Source organism: Lissotriton helveticus, chromosome 10 (genome assembly GCF_964261635.1).
Source record: "Lissotriton helveticus chromosome 10, aLisHel1.1, whole genome shotgun sequence".
NCBI lineage: Eukaryota > Metazoa > Chordata > Amphibia > Caudata > Salamandridae > Lissotriton > Lissotriton helveticus.
The window spans coordinates 591173023-591193022 of NC_136071.1; the positions used below are offsets into that span (position 1 = coordinate 591173023).

Below are 20000 nucleotides of genomic sequence, written 5' to 3' on the forward strand. Positions count from 1 at the left end.
TCCCTTCCCCGGTCCGACGGCTTGTCAGAGTGCCCAGGACGGGCTCCACGGCTCCCGGGCGTCCGGGGTTCCCTTCCCCGGGTCAGCGGCATGTCAGAGTGCCCAGGACGAGTTCCACGGGTCCCGGGCAGTCCTCCCCCGGGCGTCCGGGGCTCCCTTCCCCGGGCCGTCGGCAGGTCAGAGTGCCCAGGACGGGCTCCATGGGTCCCGGACAGTCCTCCCCCCGGGCGTCCGGGGCTCCCTTCCCGGGGCAGACGGCAGGTCAGAGTGCCCAGGACGGGCTCCACGGGTCCCGGGCAGTCCTCCCCCCGGGCGTCCGGCGCTCCCTTCTCCAGGCCGATGGCAGGTCAGAGTGACCAGGACGGGCTCCACGGGTCCCGGGCAGTCCTCTCCCGGGCGTACGTGGTTGTCCGACAGATTCGGGCAGATGTGCTTTTACGAACCGGATCGGAATCGGCCCAAATAATAATAATAATAATAATAATCCACATTTGTAAGGCGCACAATCACCCGTAAGGGTCTCTAGGCGCTAGGGGCCGTTGGGAAGATTAAGCAAGCTATTGCCCAGAGTCACATGGTGCTGGGCTAATCTGCCGCCGGTGCCGGGGATCGAACCGTGATCCCCAGATTCCAGAGTCAGCCGCCCTAGCCGCGGCGCCAGCTATTTCCCAGAGTCACAAGGTGCTGGGCTAATCTGCGGCCGGTGCCGGGGATCGAACCCTGATCTCTGGGATGCTCGAGGGTTACTACGCGCTCTACAAAAACCTTAAATAAAAAAATCTCCAGATTCCGGAGTCAGCCGCCCTAGCCGCGGCGCCAGCTATTTCCCAGAGTCACCTGGTGCTGGGCTAATCTGCGGCCGGTGCCGGGGATCGAACCGTGATCTCCAGATTCCGGAGTCAGCCTCCCTAGCCGCGGCGCCAGCTATTTCCCAGAGTCACGTGGTGCTGGGCTAATCTGCGGCTGGTGCCGGGGATCGAACCCTGATCTCTGGGATGCTCGAGGGTTACTACGCGCTCTACAAAAACCTTAAATAAAAAAATCTCCAGATTCCGGAGTCAGCCGCCCTAGCCGCGGCGCCAGCTATTTCCCAGAGTCACCTGGTGCTGGGCTAATCTGCCGCCGGTGCCGGGGATCGAACCGTGATCCCCAGATGGGGATATCCCAAAAATCTGGCATGGATACGGCCCGCCAGGACTGGTTTGGGCACCCCTGGTGTAGGGATATGATCCTCGCTTAGGGTGCCAGAGGTCCCGGGTTCAAATCCCGGACGAGCCCTTTTTTAGAGCTAAACATACAAATCGTACTAAAAGTGAACTATGCATGACTATTTCTAGTAATACTCGGTGCATTGTTGCGCAACATATTTCTAACCTCAGAAGAAAAATGGATCACCATGCTTTTTCTGCCTACCTGCTTAGTCTCAGTGTGTCCCAGGTGATGCTTTCCCAAGCTGTACTCGCTTTGCATTTAGACATCAGATATTTGTCTGTCGATGCCTGCACAAGTAAATTTTGAATACGTCTAATTGCAAGCATGTTGGATGATATCTCTGAGGTTTTCACACTTGTTCTGCACATTCTGAGCCGCTGCTGATACAGCAGAATAGAAGTAGGGTGAAGCCTTGAGAGGAACTTTGCTTTAACAGTAGCAAGCAGCAAGGACGTTTCTGTAGTGTAGTGGTCATCACGTTCGCCTAACACGCGAAAGGTCCCTGGTTCAAGACCGGGCAGAAACACTGAGCGTTGGCTGCTTTTATGTGCACACTCTAAAACCTTATTATCTGAATGCAAGTTTAAGAAGAGGTGGTCTTTGAACACAGTGAGCCGTGGGAAACTTTCTTTACCTTTGCAAGACGAAACAAAGTTATCTGCATCCATCATCTGGGGGTCGTTCTTGTGCCTATTTTTATTTTGTTTAAGCTATGTTGTATTGTTGGGGCCTTTACAACTGTGACATTGCTGTGAAGGTTGTAAGTGGAAACATTGGCAGGTGCGGATAGAAGAGTCAGACCTAAGCCCCCCTCGTGAGCCGTCAGGATGGCCGAGTGGTCTAAGGCGCCAGACTCAAGAGAGCTTGATCTTCAGTGTAGCTGAGCCTTCTGGTCTCCTCATGGAGGCATGGGTTCAAATCCCACTTCTGACAGGTCCCTTTTACACCCGTATATCTTCCTGTTTTTTGCAGTGCGTTCCTGGCAAACACCACAATCTTTGCAGGAACCTGTAGCATGTGAAGAGAAATCCACCAACAATCAGGCTGGGCCCTCAATCACAATTCCATGGATTTCTGGAAATGACACCTCAGGCACACCTTCCAATAAATTTGCACTCCATCACAGTAACTGCCATGCTGGGTTTATAACTAAGCAGTTGATCCCATCATTTGTTGTGAGGCTCTCCTGCCACCTTTTGGGCAGAGAAGGCACTGTCCCTGCAAAAACACAGGCAGACATGTTCAACAGGGCTTCCTGGTTATGTGGGAGGAGCAGAATGCCATTGGTCCCCCCTTGCAAATTCTAATTTACATAAGGAAGACAGAGAGGTAGCTGGGAGTAGGCACTGCACACGGGCATTGCACTCTCTCTTATGATTTGCAGCCAATTCTAGATTGAGGCAGGAGGAAAGGAGATGACTCGCCCAACAATGGCTATACTGAGAAGTCAGCCACTCTGGGTCTCCCAGGTGAGTGTTTCAGGCCTGTGAGCCACTCATATAAATCTCGCCTGATCGAGCCTGATCGAGCGCTGAGTGAGCGCGTTTGAATCTAAATATCAAACCCCTCTTTCTCAGGTGCAGGAAATGGTGGGCCCTTCATTGCTTCTGGTGTGGAAGTCTATGGGGCAAGGGTCCAGGACTTGCAGAGGAGAACAATTGCCAGAAAGTGCTTGCTGTTCTCATCTGTGCCTTTTTTCTGCTCACTGGCTGATAGGAGATTGGCTGCCCCCTTTCTTGCTAGAGTGAAAAAACAACAACTTGAGAGAAAACATGACGTTGTGAGGCTCACTTAGAGGGAGACTAGCCCTGCTTTTTTCTGAAAGACGCTTCAGAAATTGTTCAAAATGTCTCCTGGCCAGTCAGGCTCGTTGGTCTAGGGGTATGATTCTCGCTTCGGGTGCGAGAGGTCCCGGGTTCAAATCCCGGATGAGCCCATGCTGTGGACATTTTCAGGATGCTTGTAATATAGGAGCATTTCTTCTTTTCAATGCTATAAGACGCTGTGTATGTCGAGAAAGTTCCTTACCCTGCACGCTATTTTCCACTTGTGGCGTGATAAAGGAGTGCAGGACTTCTTTGCAACTGCTTTTCTGGGCCGGACCAGCATGGTAGGAACATTACATGCATAGTGTTTGTCTAGTGTAATTTCAGGATATGGTTTCAAAATCGCCTCTTGGAATAAAAGTGGTCCTCATTCCTGTCTTCCAAAGAAATAGAGACCGGGTAAGGAGAGCCCAACTTTGAGCTTCAAGGACATTGGCCCTTAGTCTGTGCATTCCAGCCCAATACATGCCAACAAGATTCCTGAGTTAGTGTCTGTTTCTGTAGTGTAGTGGTTATCACGTTCGCCTTAGATGCGAAAGGTCCCTGGTTCGAGACCGGGCAGAAACAGTGGTTTGCTGTTTTTAACAGTGTTTGCCTTTACTGGCTGACTTTATAGGAAAGCTGAGATAATAGAGGCTGTCTATCCCTCACCAACCTGACGTAGTGTGCTCCAGGGATCTCAGTGACAGCTCGAAAAGAGAAGTGACGATAGCTTGCGCCATTCGCTTGCTCGCCCTTTGCTCTGAAGGGTGGGCCTACTTCATGAAAGCAAGGAATGAGAGCAGAAATGCTTTTCTTGTCCTCACCACGAGCAGACACTTAGAGAAAACAAACTGTCTGAAGGACAGAGGCTTTTTAATTTCTTGTTTGATGACGGCCATGGAAAAGACAGCAATCATATTGCAGAAGAGAGCAACATGTGCAGTTGCTTGCTTTGGGTGAAGCATTCACCGACTAGCTGCCACTAACCCCTGGAGCCGTGTCAGAGGTGACTCTTGGGTGGCTCGTTGGTCTAGGGGTATGATCCTCGCTTAGGGTGCGAGAGGTCCCGGGTTCAAATCCCGGACGAGCCCTTTTTAGAGCTAAACATACAAATCGTACTAAAAGTGCACTATTCATGACTATTTCTAGTAATACTCGGTGCATTGTTGCGCAACATATTTCTAACCTCAGAAGAAAAATGGATCACCATGCTTTTTCTGCCTACCTGCTTAGTCTCAGTGTGTCCCAGGTGATGCTTTCCCAAGCTGTACTCGCTTTGCATTTAGACATCAGATATTTGTCTGTCGATGCCTGCACAAGTAAATTTTGAATACGTCTAATTGCAAGCATGTTGGATGATATCTCTGAGGTTTTCACACTTGTTCTGCACATTCTGAGCCGCTGCTGATACAGCAGAATAGAAGTAGGGTGAAGCCTTGAGAGGAACTTTGCTTTAACAGTAGCAAGCAGCAAGGTCGTTTCTGTAGTGTAGTGGGCATGACGTTCGCCTAACACGTGAAAGGTCCCCGGTTCGAGACCGGGCAGAAACACTGAGCGTTGGCTGCTTTTATGTGCACACTCTAAAACCTTATTATCTGAATGCAAGTTTAAGAAGAGGTGGTCTTTGAACACAGTGAGCCGTGGGAAACTTTCTTTACCTTTGCAAGACGAAACAAAGTTATCTGCATCCATCATCTGGGGGTCGTTCTTGTGCCTATTTTTATTTTGTTTAAGCTATGTTGTATTGTTGGGGCCTTTACAACTGTGACATTGCTGTGAAGGTTGTAAGTGGAAACATTGGCAGGTGCAGATAGAAGAGTCAGACCTAAGCCCCCCTCATGAGCCGTCAGGATGGCCGAGTGGTCTAAGGCGCCAGACTCAAGAGAGCTTGCTCTTCAGTGTAGCTGTGCCTTCTGGTCTCCTCATGGAGGCGTGGGTTCAAATCCCACTTCTGACAGGTCCCTTTTACACCCGTAAATCTTCCTGTTTTTTGCAGTGCGTTCCTGGCAAACACCACAATCTTTGCAGGAACCTGTAGCATGTGAAGAGAAATCCACCAACAATCATGCTGGGCCCTCAATCACAATTCCATGGATTTCTGGAAATGACACCTCAGGCACACCTTCCATTAAATTTGCACTCCATCACAGTAACTGCCATGCTGGGTTTATAACTAAGCAGTTGATCCCATCATTTGTTGTGAGGCTCTCCTGACACCTTTTGGGCAGAGAAGGCACTGTCCCTGCAAAAACACAGGCAGACATGTTCAACAGGGCTTCCTGGTTATGTGGGAGGAGCAGAATGCCATTGGTCCCCCCTTGCAAATTCTAATATACATAAGGAAGACAGAGAGGTAGCTGGGAGTAGGCACTGCACACGGGCATTGCACTCTCTCTTATGATTTGCAGCCAATTCTAGATTGAGGCAGGAGGAAAGGAGATGACTAGCCCAACAATGGCTATACTGAGAAGTCAGCCACTCTGGGTCTCCCAGGTGAGTGTTTCAGGCCTGTGAGCCACTCATATAAATCTCGCCTGATCGAGCCTGATCGAGCGCTGAGCGAGCGCGTTTGAATCTAAATATCAAACCCCTCTTTCTCAGGCGCAGGAAATGGTGGGCCCTTCATTGCTTCTGGTGTGGAAGTCTATGGGGCAAGGGTCCAGGACTTGCAGAGGAGAACAATTGCCAGAAAGTGCTTGCTGTTCTCATCTGTGCCTTTTTTCTGCTCACTGGCTGATAGGAGATTGGCTGCCCCCTTTCTTGCTAGAGTTAAAAAACAACAACTTGAGAGAAAACATGACGTTGTGAGGCTCACTTAGAGGGAGACTAGCCCTGCTTTTTTCTGAAAGACGCTTCAGAAATTGTTCAAAATGTCTCCTGGCCAGTCAGGCTCGTTGGTCTAGGGGTATGATTCTCGCTTCGGGTGCGAGAGGTCCCGGGTTCAAATCCCGGACGAGCCCATGCTGTGGACATTTTCAAGATGCTTGTAATATAGGAGCATTTCTTCTTTTCAATGCTATAAGACGCTGTGTATGTCGAGAAAGTTCCTTACCCTGCACGCTATTTTCCACTCGTGGCGTGATAAAGGAGTGCAGGACTTCTTTGCAACTGCTTTTCTGGGCCGGACCAGCATGGTAGGAACATTACATGCATAGTGTTTTTCTAGTGTAATTTCAGGATATGGTTTCAAAATCGCCTCTTGGAATAAAAGTGGTCCTCATTCCTGTCTTCCAAAGAAATAGAGACCGGGTAAGGAGAGCCCAACTTTGAGCTTCAAGGACATTGGCCCTTAGTCTGTGCATTCCAGCCCAATACATGCCAACAAGATTCCTGAGTTAGTGTCTGTTTCTGTAGTGTAGTGGTTATCACGTTTGCCTTACACGCGAAAGGTCCCTGGTTCGAGACCGGGCAGAAACAGCGGTTTGCTGTTTTTAACAGTGTTTGCCTTTACTGGCTGACTTTATAGGAAAGCTGAGATAATAGAGGCTGTCTATCCCTCACCAACCTGACGTAGTGTGCTCCAGGGATCTCAGTGACAGCTCGAAAAGAGAAGTGACGATAGCTTGCGCCATTCGCTTGCTCGCCCTTTGCTCTGAAGGGTGGGCCTACTTCATGAAAGCAAGGAATGAGAGCAGAAATGCTTTTCTTGTCCTCACCACGAGCAGACACTTAGAGAAAACAAACTGTCGGAAGGACAGAGGCCTTTTAATTTCTTGTTTGATGACGGCCATGGAAAAGACCGCAATCATATTGCAGAAGAGAGCAACATGTGCAGTTGTTTGCTTTGGGTGAAGCATTCACCGACTAGCTGCCACTAACCCCTGCAGCCGTGTCAGAGGTGACTCTTGGGTGGCTCGTTGGTCTAGGGATATGATCCTCGCTTAGGGTGCCAGAGGTCCCGGGTTCAAATCCCGGACGAGCCCTTTTTTTAGAGCTAAACATACAAATCGTACTAAAAGTGAACTATGCATGACTATTTCTAGTAATACTCGGTGCATTGTTGCGCAACATATTTCTAACCTCAGAAGAAAAATGGATCACCATGCTTTTTCTGCCTACCTGCTTAGTCTCAGTGTGTCCCAGGTGATGCTTTCCCAAGCTGTACTCGCTTTGCATTTAGACATCAGATATTTGTCTGTCGATGCCTGCACAAGTAAATTTTGAATACGTCTAATTGCAAGCATGTTGGATGATATCTCTGAGGTTTTCACACTTGTTCTGCACATTCTGAGCCGCTGCTGATACAGCAGAATAGAAGTAGGGTGAAGCCTTGAGAGGAACTTTGCTTTAACAGTAGCAAGCAGCAAGGACGTTTCTGTAGTGTAGTGGTCATCACGTTCGCCTAACACGCGAAAGGTCCCTGGTTCGAGACCGGGCATAAACACTGAGCGTTGGCTGCTTTTATGTGCACACTCTAAAACCTTATTATCTGAATGCAACTTTAAGAAGAGGTGGTCTTTGAACACAGTGAGCCGTGGGAAACTTTCTTTACCTTTACAAGACGAAACAAAGTTATCTGCATCCATCATCTGGGGGTCGTTCTTGTGCCTATTTTTATTTTGTTTAAGCTATGTTGTATTGTTGGGGCCTTTACAACTGTGACATTGCTGTGAAGGTTGTAAGTGGAAACATTGGCAGGTGCGGATAGAAGAGTCAGACCTAAGCCCCCCTCGTGAGCCGTCAGGATGGCCGAGTGGTCTAAGGCGCCAGACTCAAGAGAGCTTGATCTTCAGTGCAGCTGAGCCTTCTGGTCTCCTCATGGAGGCATGGGTTCAAATCCCACTTCTGACAGGTCCCTTTTACACCCGTAAATCTTCCTGTTTTTTGCAGAGCGTTCCTGGCAAACACCACAATCTTTGCAGGAACCTGTAGCATGTGAAGAGAAATCCACCAACAATCAGGCTGGGCCCTCAATCACAATTCCATGGATTTCTGGAAATGACACCTCAGGCACACCTTCCATTAAATTTGCACTCCATCACAGTAACTGCCATGCTGGGTTTATAACTAAGCAGTTGATCCCATCATTTGTTGTGAGTCTCTCCTGCCACCTTTTGGGCAGAGAAGGCACTGTCCCTGCAAAAACACAGGCAGACATGTTCAACAGGGCTTCCTGGTTATGTGGGAGGAGCAGAATGCCATTGGTCCCCCCTTGCAAATTCTAATTTACATAAGGAAGACAGAGAGGTAGCTGGGAGTAGGCACTGCACACGGGCATTGCACTCTCTCTTATGATTTGCAGCCAATTCTAGATTGAGGCAGGAGGAAAGGAGATGACTCGCCCAACAATGGCTATACTGAGAAGTCAGCCACTCTGGGTCTCCCAGGTGAGTGTTTCAGGCCTGTGAGCCACTCATATAAATCTCGCCTGATCGAGCCTGATCGAGCGCTGAGTGAGCGAGTTTGAATCTAAATATCAAACCCCTCTTTCTCAGGCGCAGGAAATGGTGGGCCCTTCATTGCTTCTGGTGTGGAAGTCTATGGGGCAAGGGTCCAAGACTTGCAGAGGAGAACAATTGCCAGAAAGTGCTTGCTGTTCTCATCTGTGCCTTTTTTCTGCTCACTGGCTGATAAGAGATTGGCTGCCCCCTTTCTTGCTAGAGTGAAAAAACAACTTGAGAGAAAACATGACGTTGTGAGGCTCACTTAGAGGGAGACTAGCCCTGCTTTTTTCTGAAAGACGCTTCAGAAATTGTTCAAAATGTCTCCTGGCCAGTCAGGCTCGTTGGTCTAGGGGTATGATTCTTGCTTCGGGTGCGAGAGGTCCCGGGTTCAAATCCCGGATGAGCCCATGCTGTGGACATTTTCAGGATGCTTGTAATATAGGAGCATTTCTTCTTTTCAATGCTATAAGACGCTGTGTATGTCGAGAAAGTTCCTTACCCTGCACGCTATTTTCCACTTGTGGCGTGATAAAGGAGTGCAGGACTTCTTTGCAACTGCTTTTCTGGGCCGGACCAGCATGGTAGGAACATTACATGCATAGTGTTTTTCTAGTGTAATTTCAGGATATGGTTTCAAAATCGCCTCTTGGAATAAAAGTGGTCCTCATTCCTGTCTTCCAAAGAAATAGAGACCGGGTAAGGAGAGCCCAACTTTGAGCTTCAAGGACATTGGCCCTTAGTCTGTGCATTCCAGCCCAATACATGCCAACAAGATTCCTGAGTTAGTGTCTGTTTCTGTAGTGTAGTGGTTATCACGTTCGCCTTAGATGCGAAAGGTCCCTGGTTCGAGACCGGGCAGAAACAGTGGTTTGCTGTTTTTAACAGTGTTTGCCTTTACTGGCTGACTTTATAGGAAAGCTGAGATAATAGAGGCTGTCTATCCCTCACCAACCTGACGTAGTGTGCTCCAGGGATCTCAGTGACAGCTCGAAAAGAGAAGTGACGATAGCTTGCGCCATTCGCTTGCTCGCCCTTTGCTCTGAAGGGTGGGCCTACTTCATGAAAGCAAGGAATGAGAGCAGAAATGCTTTTCTTGTCCTCACCACGAGCAGACACTTAGAGAAAACAAACTGTCTGAAGGACAGAGGCTTTTTAATTTCTTGTTTGATGACGGCCATGGAAAAGACAGCAATCATATTGCAGAAGAGAGCAACATGTGCAGTTGTTTGCTTTGGGTGAAGCATTCACCGACTAGCTGCCACTAACCCCTGGAGCTGTGTCAGAGGTGACTCTTGGGTGGCTCGTTGGTGTAGGGATATGATCCTCGCTTAGGGTGCCAGAGGTCCCGGGTTCAAATCCCGGACGAGCCCTTTTTTAGAGCTAAACATACAAATCGTACTAAAACTGAACTATGCATGACTATTTCTAGTAATACTCGGTGCATTGTTGCGCAACATATTTCTAACCTCAGAAGAAAAATGGATCACCATGCTTTTTCTGCCTACCTGCTTAGTCTCAGTGTGTCCCAGGTGATGCTTTCCCAAGCTGTACTCGCTTTGCATTTAGACATCAGATATTTGTCTGTCGATGCCTGCACAAGTAAATTTTGAATACGTCTAATTGCAAGCATGTTGGATGATATCTCTGAGGTTTTCACACTTGTTCTGCACATTCTGAGCCGCTGCTGATACAGCTGAATAGAAGTAGGGTGAAGCCTTGAGAGGAACTTTGCTTTAACAGTAGCAAGCAGCAAGGACGTTTCTGTAGTGTAGTGGTCATCACGCTCGCCTAACACGCGAAAGGTCCCCGGTTCGAGACCGGGCAGAAACACTGAGCGTTGGCTGCTTTGATGTGCACACTCTAAAACCTTATTATCTGAATGCAAGTTTAAGAAGAGGTGGTCTTTGAACACAGTGAGCCGTGGGAAACTTTCTTTACCTTTGCAAGACGAAACAAAGTTATCTGCATCCATCATCTGGGGGTCGTTCTTGTGCCTATTTTTATTTTGTTTAAGCTATGTTGTATTGTTGGGGCCTTTACAACTGTGACATTGCTGTGAAGGTTGTAAGTGGAAACATTGGCAGGTGCGGATAGAAGAGTCAGACCTAAGCCCCCCTCGTGAGCCATCAGGATGGCCGAGTGGTCTAAGGCGCCAGACTCAAGAGAGCTTGATCTTCAGTGTAGCTGAGCCTTCTGGTCTCCTCATGGAGGCATGGGTTCAAATCCCACTTCTGACAGGTCCCTTTTACACCCGTAAATCTTCCTGTTTTTTGCAGTGCGTTCCCGGCAAACACCACAATCTTTGCAGGAACCTGTAGCATGTGAAGAGAAATCCACCAACAATATGGCTGGGCCCTCAATCACAATTCCATGGATTTCTGGAAATGACACCTCAGGCACACCTTCCAATAAATTTGCACTCCATCACAGTAACTGCCATGCTGGGTTTATAACTAAGCAGTTGATCCCATCATATGTTGTGAGGCTCTCCTGCCACCTTTTGGGCAGAGAAGGCACTGTCCCTGCAAAAACACAGGCAGACATGTTCAACAGGGCTTCCTGGTTATGTGGGAGGAGCAGAATGCCATTGGTCCCCCCTTGCAAATTCTAATTTACATAAGGAAGACAGAGAGGTAGCTGGGAGTAGGCACTGCACACGGGCATTGCACTCTCTCTTATGATTTGCAGCCAATTCTAGATTGAGGCAGGAGGAAAGGAGATGACTCGCCCAACAATGGCTATACTGAGAAGTCAGCCACTCTGGGTCTCCCAGGTGAGTGTTTCAGGCCTGTGAGCCACTCATATAAATCTCGCCTGATCGAGCCTGATCGAGCGCTGAGTGAGCGCGTTTGAATCTAAATATCAAACCCCTCTTTCTCAGGTGCAGGAAATGGTGGGCCCTTCATTGCTTCTGGTGTGGAAGTCTATGGGGCAAGGGTCCAGGACTTGCAGAGGAGAACAATTGCCAGAAAGTGCTTGCTGTTCTCATCTGTGCCTTTTTTCTGCTCACTGGCTGATAGGAGATTGGCTGCCCCCTTTCTTGCTAGAGTGAAAAAACAACAACTTGAGAGAAAACATGACGTTGTGAGGTTCACTTAGAGGGAGACTAGCCCTGCTTTTTTCTGAAAGAAGCTTCAGAAATTGTTCAAAATGTCTCCTGGCCAGTCAGGCTCGTTGGTCTAGGGGTATGATTCTTGCTTCGGGTGCGAGAGGTCCCGGGTTCAAATCCCGGATGAGCCCATGCTGTGGACATTTTCAGGATGCTTGTAATATAGGAGCATTTCTTCTTTTCAATGCTATAAGATGCTGTGTATGTCGAGAAAGTTCCTTACCCTGCACGCTATTTTCCACTTGTGGCGTGATAAAGGAGTGCAGGACTTCTTTGCAACTGCTTTTCTGGGCCGGACCAGCATGGTAGGAACATTACATGCATAGTGTTTTTCTAGTGTAATTTCAGGATATGGTTTCAAAATCGCCTCTTGGAATAAAAGTGGTCCTCATTCCTGTCTTCCAAAGAAATAGAGACCGGGTAAGGAGAGCCCAACTTTGAGCTTCAAGGACATTGGCCCTTAGTCTGTGCATTCCAGCCCAATACATGCCAACAAGATTCCTGAGTTAGTGTCTGTTTCTGTAGTGTAGTGGTTATCACGTTCGCCTTAGATGCGGAAGGTCCCTGGTTCGAGACCGGGCAGAAACAGTGGTTTGCTGTTTTTAACAGTGTTTGCCTTTACTGGCTGACTTTATAGGAAAGCTGAGATAATAGAGGCTGTCTATCCCTCACCAACCTGACGTAGTGTGCTCCAGGGATCTCAGTGACAGCTCGAAAAGAGAAGTGACGATAGCTTGCGCCATTCGCTTGCTCGCCCTTTGCTCTGAAGGGTGGGCCTACTTCATGAAAGCAAGGAATGAGAGCAGAAATGCTTTTCTTGTCCTCACCACGAGCAGACACTTAGAGAAAACAAACTGTCTGAAGGACAGAGGCTTTTTAATTTCTTGTTTGATGACGGCCATGGAAAAGACAGCAATCATATTGCAGAAGAGAGCAACATGTGCAGTTGCTTGCTTTGGGTGAAGCATTCACCGACTAGCTGCCACTAACCCCTGGAGCCGTGTCAGAGGTGACTCTTGGGTGGCTCGTTGGTCTAGCGGTATGATCTTTGCTTAGGGTGCGAGAGGTCCCGGGTTCAAATCCCGGACGAGCCCTTTTTAGAGCTAAACATACAAATCGTACTAAAAGTGCACTATTCATGACTATTTCTAGTAATACTCGGTGCATTGTTGCGCAACATATTTCTAACCTCAGAAGAAAAATGGATCACCATGCTTTTTCTGCCTACCTGCTTAGTCTCAGTGTGTCCCAGGTGATGCTTTCCCAAGCTGTACTCGCTTTGCATTTAGACATCAGATATTTGTCTGTCGATGCCTGCACAAGTAAATTTTGAATACGTCTAATTGCAAGCATGTTGGATGATATCTCTGAGGTTTTCACACTTGTTCTGCACATTCTGAGCCGCTGCTGATACAGCAGAATAGAAGTAGGGTGAAGCCTTGAGAGGAACTTTGCTTTAACAGTAGCAAGCAGCAAGGTCGTTTCTGTAGTGTAGTGGGCATGACGTTCGCCTAACACGTGAAAGGTCCCCGGTTCGAGACCGGGCAGAAACACTGAGCGTTGGCTGCTTTTATGTGCACACTCTAAAACAGGGGTGCCCAAACCTGTCCTGGCGGGCCGTATCCATGCCAGATTTTTGGGATATCCCCATCCGGTGATCACGGTTCGATCCCCGGCGCCGGCGGCAGATCAGAGTGCCCAGGCAGTCCTATCCCCTGGGTGTACGTGGTTGTCCGACATGTCGGTCGTATTTGCTTTTACGTACCGGATCGGAATCGGCCCCCATAAAATCGTACGTAAAGTATATAGCAAATCAACCTGAAATCTGCTGGGTCAGAAAGGGCTCGATTCCGATCCGTGTCGGAAGGTTAGGAGTCCGTACGAATTTGTCGGGACGGCATGGCAGAGTGCCCGGGATGGGCTCCATGGCTCTTGGGCAGTCGTCCCCCGGGCGTCCGGGGCTCCATCCAGGCCGACGGCATGGCAGAGTGCCCGGGACGGGCTCCATGCGTCCCGGGCATTCGTCCCCCGGGCGTCCGGGGCTCCATCCAGGCCGGCGGCAAGGCAGTGTGCCCGGGTCGGGCTCCATGCGTCCCGGGCATTCGTCCCCCGGGCGCCTGAAACTGCTGGGTCAGAGAGGGCTCGATTCCGATCCGTGTCGTAAGGTTAGGAGTCCGTACGAATTTGTCGGGACGGCATGGCAAAGTGCCCGGGACGGGCTCCATGCGTCCCGGGCATTCGTCCCCCGGGCGTCCGGGGCTACATCCAGGCTGACGGTATGGCAGAGTGCCCGGGTCGGGCTCCATGGTTTTCACGGTGGTCCTACCCTGGGTGTCAGGGGGCTCCTGGCCGACGGCATGGAAAAGTACCCAGGACGGGCTCCATGCGTCCCGGGCATTTGTCCCCCGGGCGTCCGGGGCTCCATCCAGGCCGACGGCATGGCAGAGTGCCCGGGTCGGGCTCCATGGTTTCCAGGGTGGTCCTCCCCAGGGTGTCGGGGCGCTCCAGGCCGAAGGCATGGAAAAGTGCCCAGGACGGGCTCCATGCGTCCCGGGCATTTGTCCCCCGGGCGTCCGGGGCTCCATCCAGGCCGACGGCATTGCAGAGTGCCCGGGTCGGGCTCCATGGCTTTCACGGTGGTCCTCCCCTGGGTGTCTGGGGGCTCCAGGCCGAAGGCATGGAAAAGTGCCCAGGACGGGCTCCATGCGTCCCGGGCACGGGCACGGGGACGGGGACGGGGACAGGGTCGGGAGAGTCCAGGCGGCTTCACTTCCGTGTCCAGCCATCTGATCGCCCAGATTCCCTCGGCCATCTGGTCGCCCGGATCCCCTCGGGCATCTGGTCGCCCGCAACGCTTTCCTATGGGGCGACCAGATGGCCGAACTTCCCTGGAAGTCCCGATGAGGTGCCATTCGCCGCCCGGATCCCAGCAAGGGCTCCAGGAGGTTGGGTACATTCGCGCCTTGGGTCCCCTCTGTCACCTCGCGTGCACAGATTACAAGAAAAGGGGGTAATTTTCCTCCGGATTACTAGGGAGAAGGGTACGCCCGGACACCCCTCCGAGGCAGGTGGTTCTCTGCCATGGGGACCAGATGGGCTATGCCTGGGCAACACCTCCCTAGGCCACCCGGGGCTTCCTTCCTCCAGGCCAACTGCATGTCAAATTGCCCAGGACGGGCTCCATGGCTCCTGGGCAGTCGTCCCCCGGGCGTCCGGGGCTCCATCCAGGCTGACGGCATTGAAAAGTGCCCAGGACGGGCTCCATGCGTCCCGGGCATTCGTCCCCTGGGCGTCCGGGGCTCCATCTAGGCTGACGGTATGGCAGAGTGCCCGGGTCGGGCTCCATGGTTTTCACGCTGGTCCTCCCCTGGGTGTCTGGGGGCTCCAGGCCGAAGGCATGGAAAAGTGCCCAGGACGGGCTCCATGCGTCCCGGGCATTCGTCCCCCGGGCGTCCGGGGCACCCATCTCCATGAGGCCAACGGCATTGGCAAAGTACCCAGGACGGGCTCCATGGGTCCCGGGCAGACCTCCCCCCGGGCGTCCGGGGCTCCCACCTCCAGGCCGACGGAATGTCAAAGTACCCAGGACGGGCTCCATGGGTCCCGGGCAGCTTCCCCCGGGGCGTCCGGGGCACCCACCTCCAGGCCGACGGCATGTCAAAGTACCCAGGACGGGCTCCGAGGGTCCCGGGCATTCCTCCCCCAGGTCGTCCGGGCCCTAGAGCTCCGGTGGTCCAACCTGCGCCTGAGGCCCAGCCGGGGTCCAAGAGCCCTGCCTTGCGTGGGCAGGCAGTCAGGAACCCTACTGCGAAGGCTTGGGATGGATGGGGAGCTGGGAGTCCTTTCGATCCCGGCCCTCTGGTCGCCCGCGATGCTTTCCAATGGGGCGACCAGATGGCCGGGCTTCCCTGGAAGTCCCGATGAGGTGCCATTCGGCTCCTGGATCCCAGCTAGGGCTCCATGAGGTCGGGTTCTTTTACGCCTTGGGTCCCCTCTGTCACCTCGCGTGCACGGATTGCAAGAAAGGGGGGTAATTTCCCTCCGGATTACTAGGGGCAGGGTACGCCCGGACACCTCTCCAGGGCTGGTGGTTCTCTGCCCGGGGGACCAGATGAGATATGCCTGGGCAACACCTCCCCCGGGCGTCTGGGGGCTCCATTCTCCGGGCCAAAAGCATGGCTCAATGCCCAGGACGGGCTCCACGTGTCCCGGACAGACCTCCCCTGGGCGTCCGGGGCACCCATCTCCATGAGGCCAACGGGATGGCAAAGTACCCGGGAAGGGCTCCACGGGTCCCGGGCAGCCTTCCCCCGGGCGTCCGGGGCTCCCACCTTTAGGCCGACGGCATGTCACACTGCCCAGGACGGGCTCCATGGGCCCCGGACAGACCTCCCCCGGGCGTCCGGGGCACCCATCTCCAGGAGGCCAACGGGATGGCAAAGTACCCGGGAAGGGCTCCACGGGTCCCGGGCAGCCTTCCCCCGGGCGTCCGGGGCTCCCACCTCCAGGCCGACGGCATGTCACAGTGCCCAGGACGGGCTCCATGGGCCCCGGACAGCCCTCCCCCCGGGCGTTCGGGGCACATATCTCCAGGAGGCCAACGGCGTTGCAAAGTACCCGGAAAGGACTCCACGGGTACCGGGCAGTCCTCCCCCGGGCATCTGGGGCACCCATCTCCAGGAGGCCAACGGCGTTGCAAAGTACCCGGGAAGGGCTCCACGGGTACCGGGCAGTCCTCCCCCGGGCGTCCGGGGGCTCCCTTCTCCAGGCCGACGGCATGGTTCAATGCCCAGGACGGGACGTCAAGTGGCCAGGACGGGCTCCATGCGTCCCGGGCATTCGTCCCGGGACGGGGACGGGGTGGGGAAGAGTCCAGGCGGCTTCACCTCCATGCCCAGCCATCTGGTCGCCCGGATTCCCTCGGCCATCTGGTCGCCCGGATCCCCTCGGGCATCTGGTCGCCCGCAACGCTTTCCTATGGGGGGGACCAGATGGCCGAACTTCCCTGGAAGTCTTAATGAGGTGCCATTCGCCTCCCGGATCCCAGCGAGGGCTCCATGAGGTCGGGTTCTTTCACGCCTTGGGTCCCCTCTGTCACCTCGCGTGCACAGATTGCAAGAAAGGGGGGTAATTTGCCTCCGGATTACTTTGGGGCAGGGTATGCCCGGACACCCCTCCAGGGTTGGTGGTTCTCTGCCATGGGGACCAGATGGGATATGCCTGGGCAACACCTCCCTAGGCCACCCGGAGCTTCCTTCCTCCAGGCCAACTGCATGTCAAATTGCCCAGGACGGGCTCCATGGCTCTTGGGCAGTCGTCCCCCGGGCGTCCGGTGCTCCATCCAGGCCGACGGCATGGCAGAGTGCCCGGGACAGGCTCCATGCGTCCCGGGCCTTCGCCCCCCCCGGGGCGTCCGGGGCTCCATCCAGGCTGACGGCATGGCAGAGTGCCCGGGACGGGCTCCACGGGCCCCGGCCGTCCGGTGCTCCCTTCCCCGGGCCAGCGGCATGTCAGAGTGCCCAGGACGGGCTCCACGGGCCCCGGGCAGTCCTCCCCCCCCGGGTGTCCGGGGCTCCCTTCCCCGGGCCAAAGCATTTCAGAGTGCCCAGGACGGGCTCCACGGGTCCCGGACGTCCGGGGCTCCCTTCCCCGGGCCAACGGCATACAGGAGTGCCCAGGACGGGCTCCACGGGTCCCGGGCAGTCCTCCCCCCCCGGGTGTCCGGGGCTCCCTTCCCCGGGCCAAAGCATTTCAGAGTGCCCAGGACGGGCTCCACGGGTTCCGGGCGTCCAGGTCTCCCTTCCCCGGGCCAACGGCTTGTCAGAGTGCCCAGGACGGGCTCCACGGGCCCCGGGCGTCCGGGGCACCCTTCCCCGGGCCAGCGGCATGTCAGAGTGCCCAGGACGAGTTCCACGGGTCCCGGGCAGTCCTCCCCCCCCGGGTGTCCGGGGCTCCCTTCCCCGGGCCAAAGCATTTCAGAGTGCCCAGGACGGGCTCCACGGGTCCCGGACGTCCGGGGCTCCCTTCCCCGGGCCAACGGCATACAGGAGTGCCCAGGACGGGCTCCACGGGTCCTGGACGTCCGGGGCTCCCTTCCCCGGGCCAACGGCATACAGGAGTGCCCAGGACGGGCTCCACAGGTCCCGGTCGTCTGGGGCTCCCTTCCCCGGGCCAACGGCTTGTCAGAGTGCCAAGGACGGGCTCCACGGGTCCCGGTCGTCTGGGGTCCCTCCCCCGGGCCAACAGCAGGTCAGAGTGCCCAGGACGGGCTCCACGGGTCCCGGGCAGCCCACCCCCCGGGCGTTCGGGGCACCCATCTCCAGGAGGCCAACGGCGTTGCAAAGTACCCGGGAAGGGCTCCACGGGTACCGGGCAGTCCTCCCCCGGGCGTCCGGGGCTCCCTTCTCCAGGCCAACGGCATGGTTCAATGCCCAGGACGGGCTCCATGTGTCCCAGACAGACCTCCCCCGGGCGTCCGGGGCACCCATCTCCAGGCCAACGGCATGGCTCAATGCCCAGGACGGGCTCCATGGGTCCGGGGAGGCGTCCCATGCGCCTCCGGGCTTGGGAGCCCCGGCTGGGTCCAGGGGCCCGGCGGGCCCCGGGTCGGGTGCTCCGGCCCTGGTCCCTGTCTCCCAGCCTACCGCACTGCCAAGGGCCTAGGAATGGGTTCCATTGTTCCCGGGGAGCCTCCCCTTGCTTGGCTGGGTTCAGGAGCAGTGGCTAGGGCCCCTGAGGGCCCGGGGAGGGCGGCCTCCCCACCCCGGGCTCTGTCCTTGGTCCTGCTGCGTGGCAGGGTGCCCGGGACGGGGTCCGGAGGGACCGGGGAGGCGTCCCATGCACCTCCGGGCTTGGGAGCCCCGGCTCGGTCCAGGGGCCCGGGCGGGCCCCGGGTCGGGTGCTCCGGCCCTGGTCCCTGTCTCCCAGCCTACCGCACTGCCAAGGGCCTAGGAATGGGTTCCGTTGTTCCCGGGGAGCCTCCCCTTGCTTGGCTGGGTTCAGGAGCAGTGGCTAGGGCCCCTGAGGGCCCGGGGAGGGCGGCCTCCCCACCCCGGGCTCTGTCCTTGGTCCTGCTGCGTGGCAGGGTGCCCGGGACGGGGTCCGGAGGGACCGGGGAGGCGTCCCATGCACCTCCGGGCTTGGGAGCCCCGGCTCGGTCCAGGGGCCCGGGCGGGCCCCGGGTCGGGTGCTCCGGCCCTGGGCCCTGTCTCCCAGCGTGCCGCACTGCCAAGGGCCCGGGAAGGGGTTCCGATGTGCCCGGGGAGCCTCCCCTTGCTTGGCTGGGTTCAGGAGCAGTGGCTAGGGCCCCTGAGGGCCCGGGGAGGGCGGCCTCCCCACCCCGGGCTCTGTCCTTGGTCCTGCTGCGTGGCAGGGTGCCCGGGACGGGGTCCGGAGGGACCGGGGAGGCGTCCCATGCACCTCCGGGCTTGGGAGCCCCGGCTGCGTCCAGGGGCCCGGCCGGGCCCCGGGTCGGGTGCTCCGGCCCTGGGCCCTGTCTCCCAGCCTGCCGCACTGCCAAGGGCCCGGGAAGGGGTTCCGATGTGCCCGGGGAGCCTCCCCTTGCATGGCTGGGTTCAGGAGCAGTGGCTAGGGCCCCTGAGGGCCCGGGGAGGGCGGCCTCCCCACCCCGGGCTCTGTCCTTGGTCCTGCTGCGTGGCAGGGTGCCCGGGACGGGGTCCGGAGGGACCGGGGAGGCGTCCCATGCGCCTCCGGGCTTGGGAGCCCCGGCTGTGTCCAGGGGCCCGGGCGGGCCCCGGGTCGGGTGCTCCGGCCCTGGGCCCTGTCTCCCAGCCTGCCGCACGGCCAAGGGCCCGGGAAGGGGTTCCGATGTGCCCGGGGAGCCTCCCCTTGCTTGGCTGGGTTCAGGAGCAGTGGCTAGGGCCCCTGAGGGCCCGGGGAGGGCGGCCTCCCCACCCCGGGCTCTGTCCTTGGTCCTGCTGCGTGGCGGGGTGCCCGGGACGGACTCCGGAGGGACCGGGGATGCGTCCCATGCGCCTCCGGGCTTGGGAGCCCCGGCTGGGTCCAGGGGCCCGGGCGGGCCCCGGGTCTGGTGCTCAGGCCCTGGGCCCTGTCTCCCAGCCTGCCGCACTGCCAAGGGCCCGGAAAGGGGTTCCGATGTGCCCGGGGAGCCTCCCCTTGCTTGTCTGTGTTCAGGAGCTCCATCCGGGGCCCCTGAGGGCCCCGGGGAGGGTGGCCTCCCCACCCCGGGCTCCGTCCTGGGTCCTGCCGCGGGACAGGGTGCCAGGGACGGGGTCCGGCGGGCCCGGGGAGGCTTCCCCTGTGCCTCCGGGCCTGGGAGCCCCGGCTGGGTCCAGGGGCCCGGTCGGGGCCCCGGGTCGGGCGCTCCGGCCCTGGGCCCGGTCCCCCGGGCTGCCGCTCCACCCAGGGCCCAGGACAGGGGTCCGTCGGTCCCTTGCAGGCCTCCCCTGCTTGTCAAGGTGTAAGCGGGCCCCGGGTCGGAGGGCCCGCCGGCCCCTGGCAGCCTCC

At 56.0% G+C, this 20000-nt stretch overlaps 19 non-coding genes across 19 annotated transcripts; all 19 read left to right on the forward strand.

The window, feature by feature from the left end:
* The first annotated feature begins 1665 nt into the window (after positions 1-1665).
* On the forward strand, positions 1666-1738 carry TRNAV-AAC (transfer RNA valine (anticodon AAC)). Its single transcript has one exon. It is a non-coding gene; the product is annotated as a tRNA-Val (tRNA).
* Positions 1739-2033: 295 nt separating this feature from the next.
* Positions 2034-2145, forward strand: TRNAL-CAA (transfer RNA leucine (anticodon CAA)). Its single transcript has 2 exons — positions 2034-2071; positions 2100-2145. It is a non-coding gene; the product is annotated as a tRNA-Leu (tRNA).
* A 931-nt stretch (positions 2146-3076) lies between these two features.
* Positions 3077-3148, forward strand: TRNAP-CGG (transfer RNA proline (anticodon CGG)). Its single transcript has one exon. It is a non-coding gene; the product is annotated as a tRNA-Pro (tRNA).
* A 384-nt stretch (positions 3149-3532) lies between these two features.
* On the forward strand, positions 3533-3605 carry TRNAL-UAG (transfer RNA leucine (anticodon UAG)). The gene has a single exon. It is a non-coding gene; the product is annotated as a tRNA-Leu (tRNA).
* A 434-nt stretch (positions 3606-4039) lies between these two features.
* On the forward strand, positions 4040-4111 carry TRNAP-AGG (transfer RNA proline (anticodon AGG)). The gene has a single exon. It is a non-coding gene; the product is annotated as a tRNA-Pro (tRNA).
* Positions 4112-4497: 386 nt separating this feature from the next.
* Positions 4498-4570, forward strand: TRNAV-AAC (transfer RNA valine (anticodon AAC)). The gene has a single exon. It is a non-coding gene; the product is annotated as a tRNA-Val (tRNA).
* A 295-nt stretch (positions 4571-4865) lies between these two features.
* On the forward strand, positions 4866-4977 carry TRNAL-CAA (transfer RNA leucine (anticodon CAA)). The gene is made up of 2 exons: positions 4866-4903; positions 4932-4977. It is a non-coding gene; the product is annotated as a tRNA-Leu (tRNA).
* Positions 4978-5908: 931 nt separating this feature from the next.
* On the forward strand, positions 5909-5980 carry TRNAP-CGG (transfer RNA proline (anticodon CGG)). The gene has a single exon. It is a non-coding gene; the product is annotated as a tRNA-Pro (tRNA).
* A 384-nt stretch (positions 5981-6364) lies between these two features.
* Positions 6365-6437, forward strand: TRNAV-UAC (transfer RNA valine (anticodon UAC)). Its single transcript has one exon. It is a non-coding gene; the product is annotated as a tRNA-Val (tRNA).
* An 894-nt stretch (positions 6438-7331) lies between these two features.
* On the forward strand, positions 7332-7404 carry TRNAV-AAC (transfer RNA valine (anticodon AAC)). Its single transcript has one exon. It is a non-coding gene; the product is annotated as a tRNA-Val (tRNA).
* Positions 7405-7699: 295 nt separating this feature from the next.
* TRNAL-CAA (transfer RNA leucine (anticodon CAA)) lies at positions 7700-7811 on the forward strand. Its single transcript has 2 exons — positions 7700-7737; positions 7766-7811. It is a non-coding gene; the product is annotated as a tRNA-Leu (tRNA).
* A 928-nt stretch (positions 7812-8739) lies between these two features.
* On the forward strand, positions 8740-8811 carry TRNAP-CGG (transfer RNA proline (anticodon CGG)). Its single transcript has one exon. It is a non-coding gene; the product is annotated as a tRNA-Pro (tRNA).
* Positions 8812-9195: 384 nt separating this feature from the next.
* On the forward strand, positions 9196-9268 carry TRNAL-UAG (transfer RNA leucine (anticodon UAG)). Its single transcript has one exon. It is a non-coding gene; the product is annotated as a tRNA-Leu (tRNA).
* Positions 9269-10161: 893 nt separating this feature from the next.
* On the forward strand, positions 10162-10234 carry TRNAV-AAC (transfer RNA valine (anticodon AAC)). The gene has a single exon. It is a non-coding gene; the product is annotated as a tRNA-Val (tRNA).
* Positions 10235-10529: 295 nt separating this feature from the next.
* TRNAL-CAA (transfer RNA leucine (anticodon CAA)) lies at positions 10530-10641 on the forward strand. The gene is made up of 2 exons: positions 10530-10567; positions 10596-10641. It is a non-coding gene; the product is annotated as a tRNA-Leu (tRNA).
* Positions 10642-11572: 931 nt separating this feature from the next.
* Positions 11573-11644, forward strand: TRNAP-CGG (transfer RNA proline (anticodon CGG)). Its single transcript has one exon. It is a non-coding gene; the product is annotated as a tRNA-Pro (tRNA).
* A 384-nt stretch (positions 11645-12028) lies between these two features.
* On the forward strand, positions 12029-12101 carry TRNAL-UAG (transfer RNA leucine (anticodon UAG)). Its single transcript has one exon. It is a non-coding gene; the product is annotated as a tRNA-Leu (tRNA).
* Positions 12102-12535: 434 nt separating this feature from the next.
* TRNAP-AGG (transfer RNA proline (anticodon AGG)) lies at positions 12536-12607 on the forward strand. Its single transcript has one exon. It is a non-coding gene; the product is annotated as a tRNA-Pro (tRNA).
* A 386-nt stretch (positions 12608-12993) lies between these two features.
* Positions 12994-13066, forward strand: TRNAV-AAC (transfer RNA valine (anticodon AAC)). Its single transcript has one exon. It is a non-coding gene; the product is annotated as a tRNA-Val (tRNA).
* The last annotated feature ends 6934 nt before the right edge of the window (positions 13067-20000 follow it).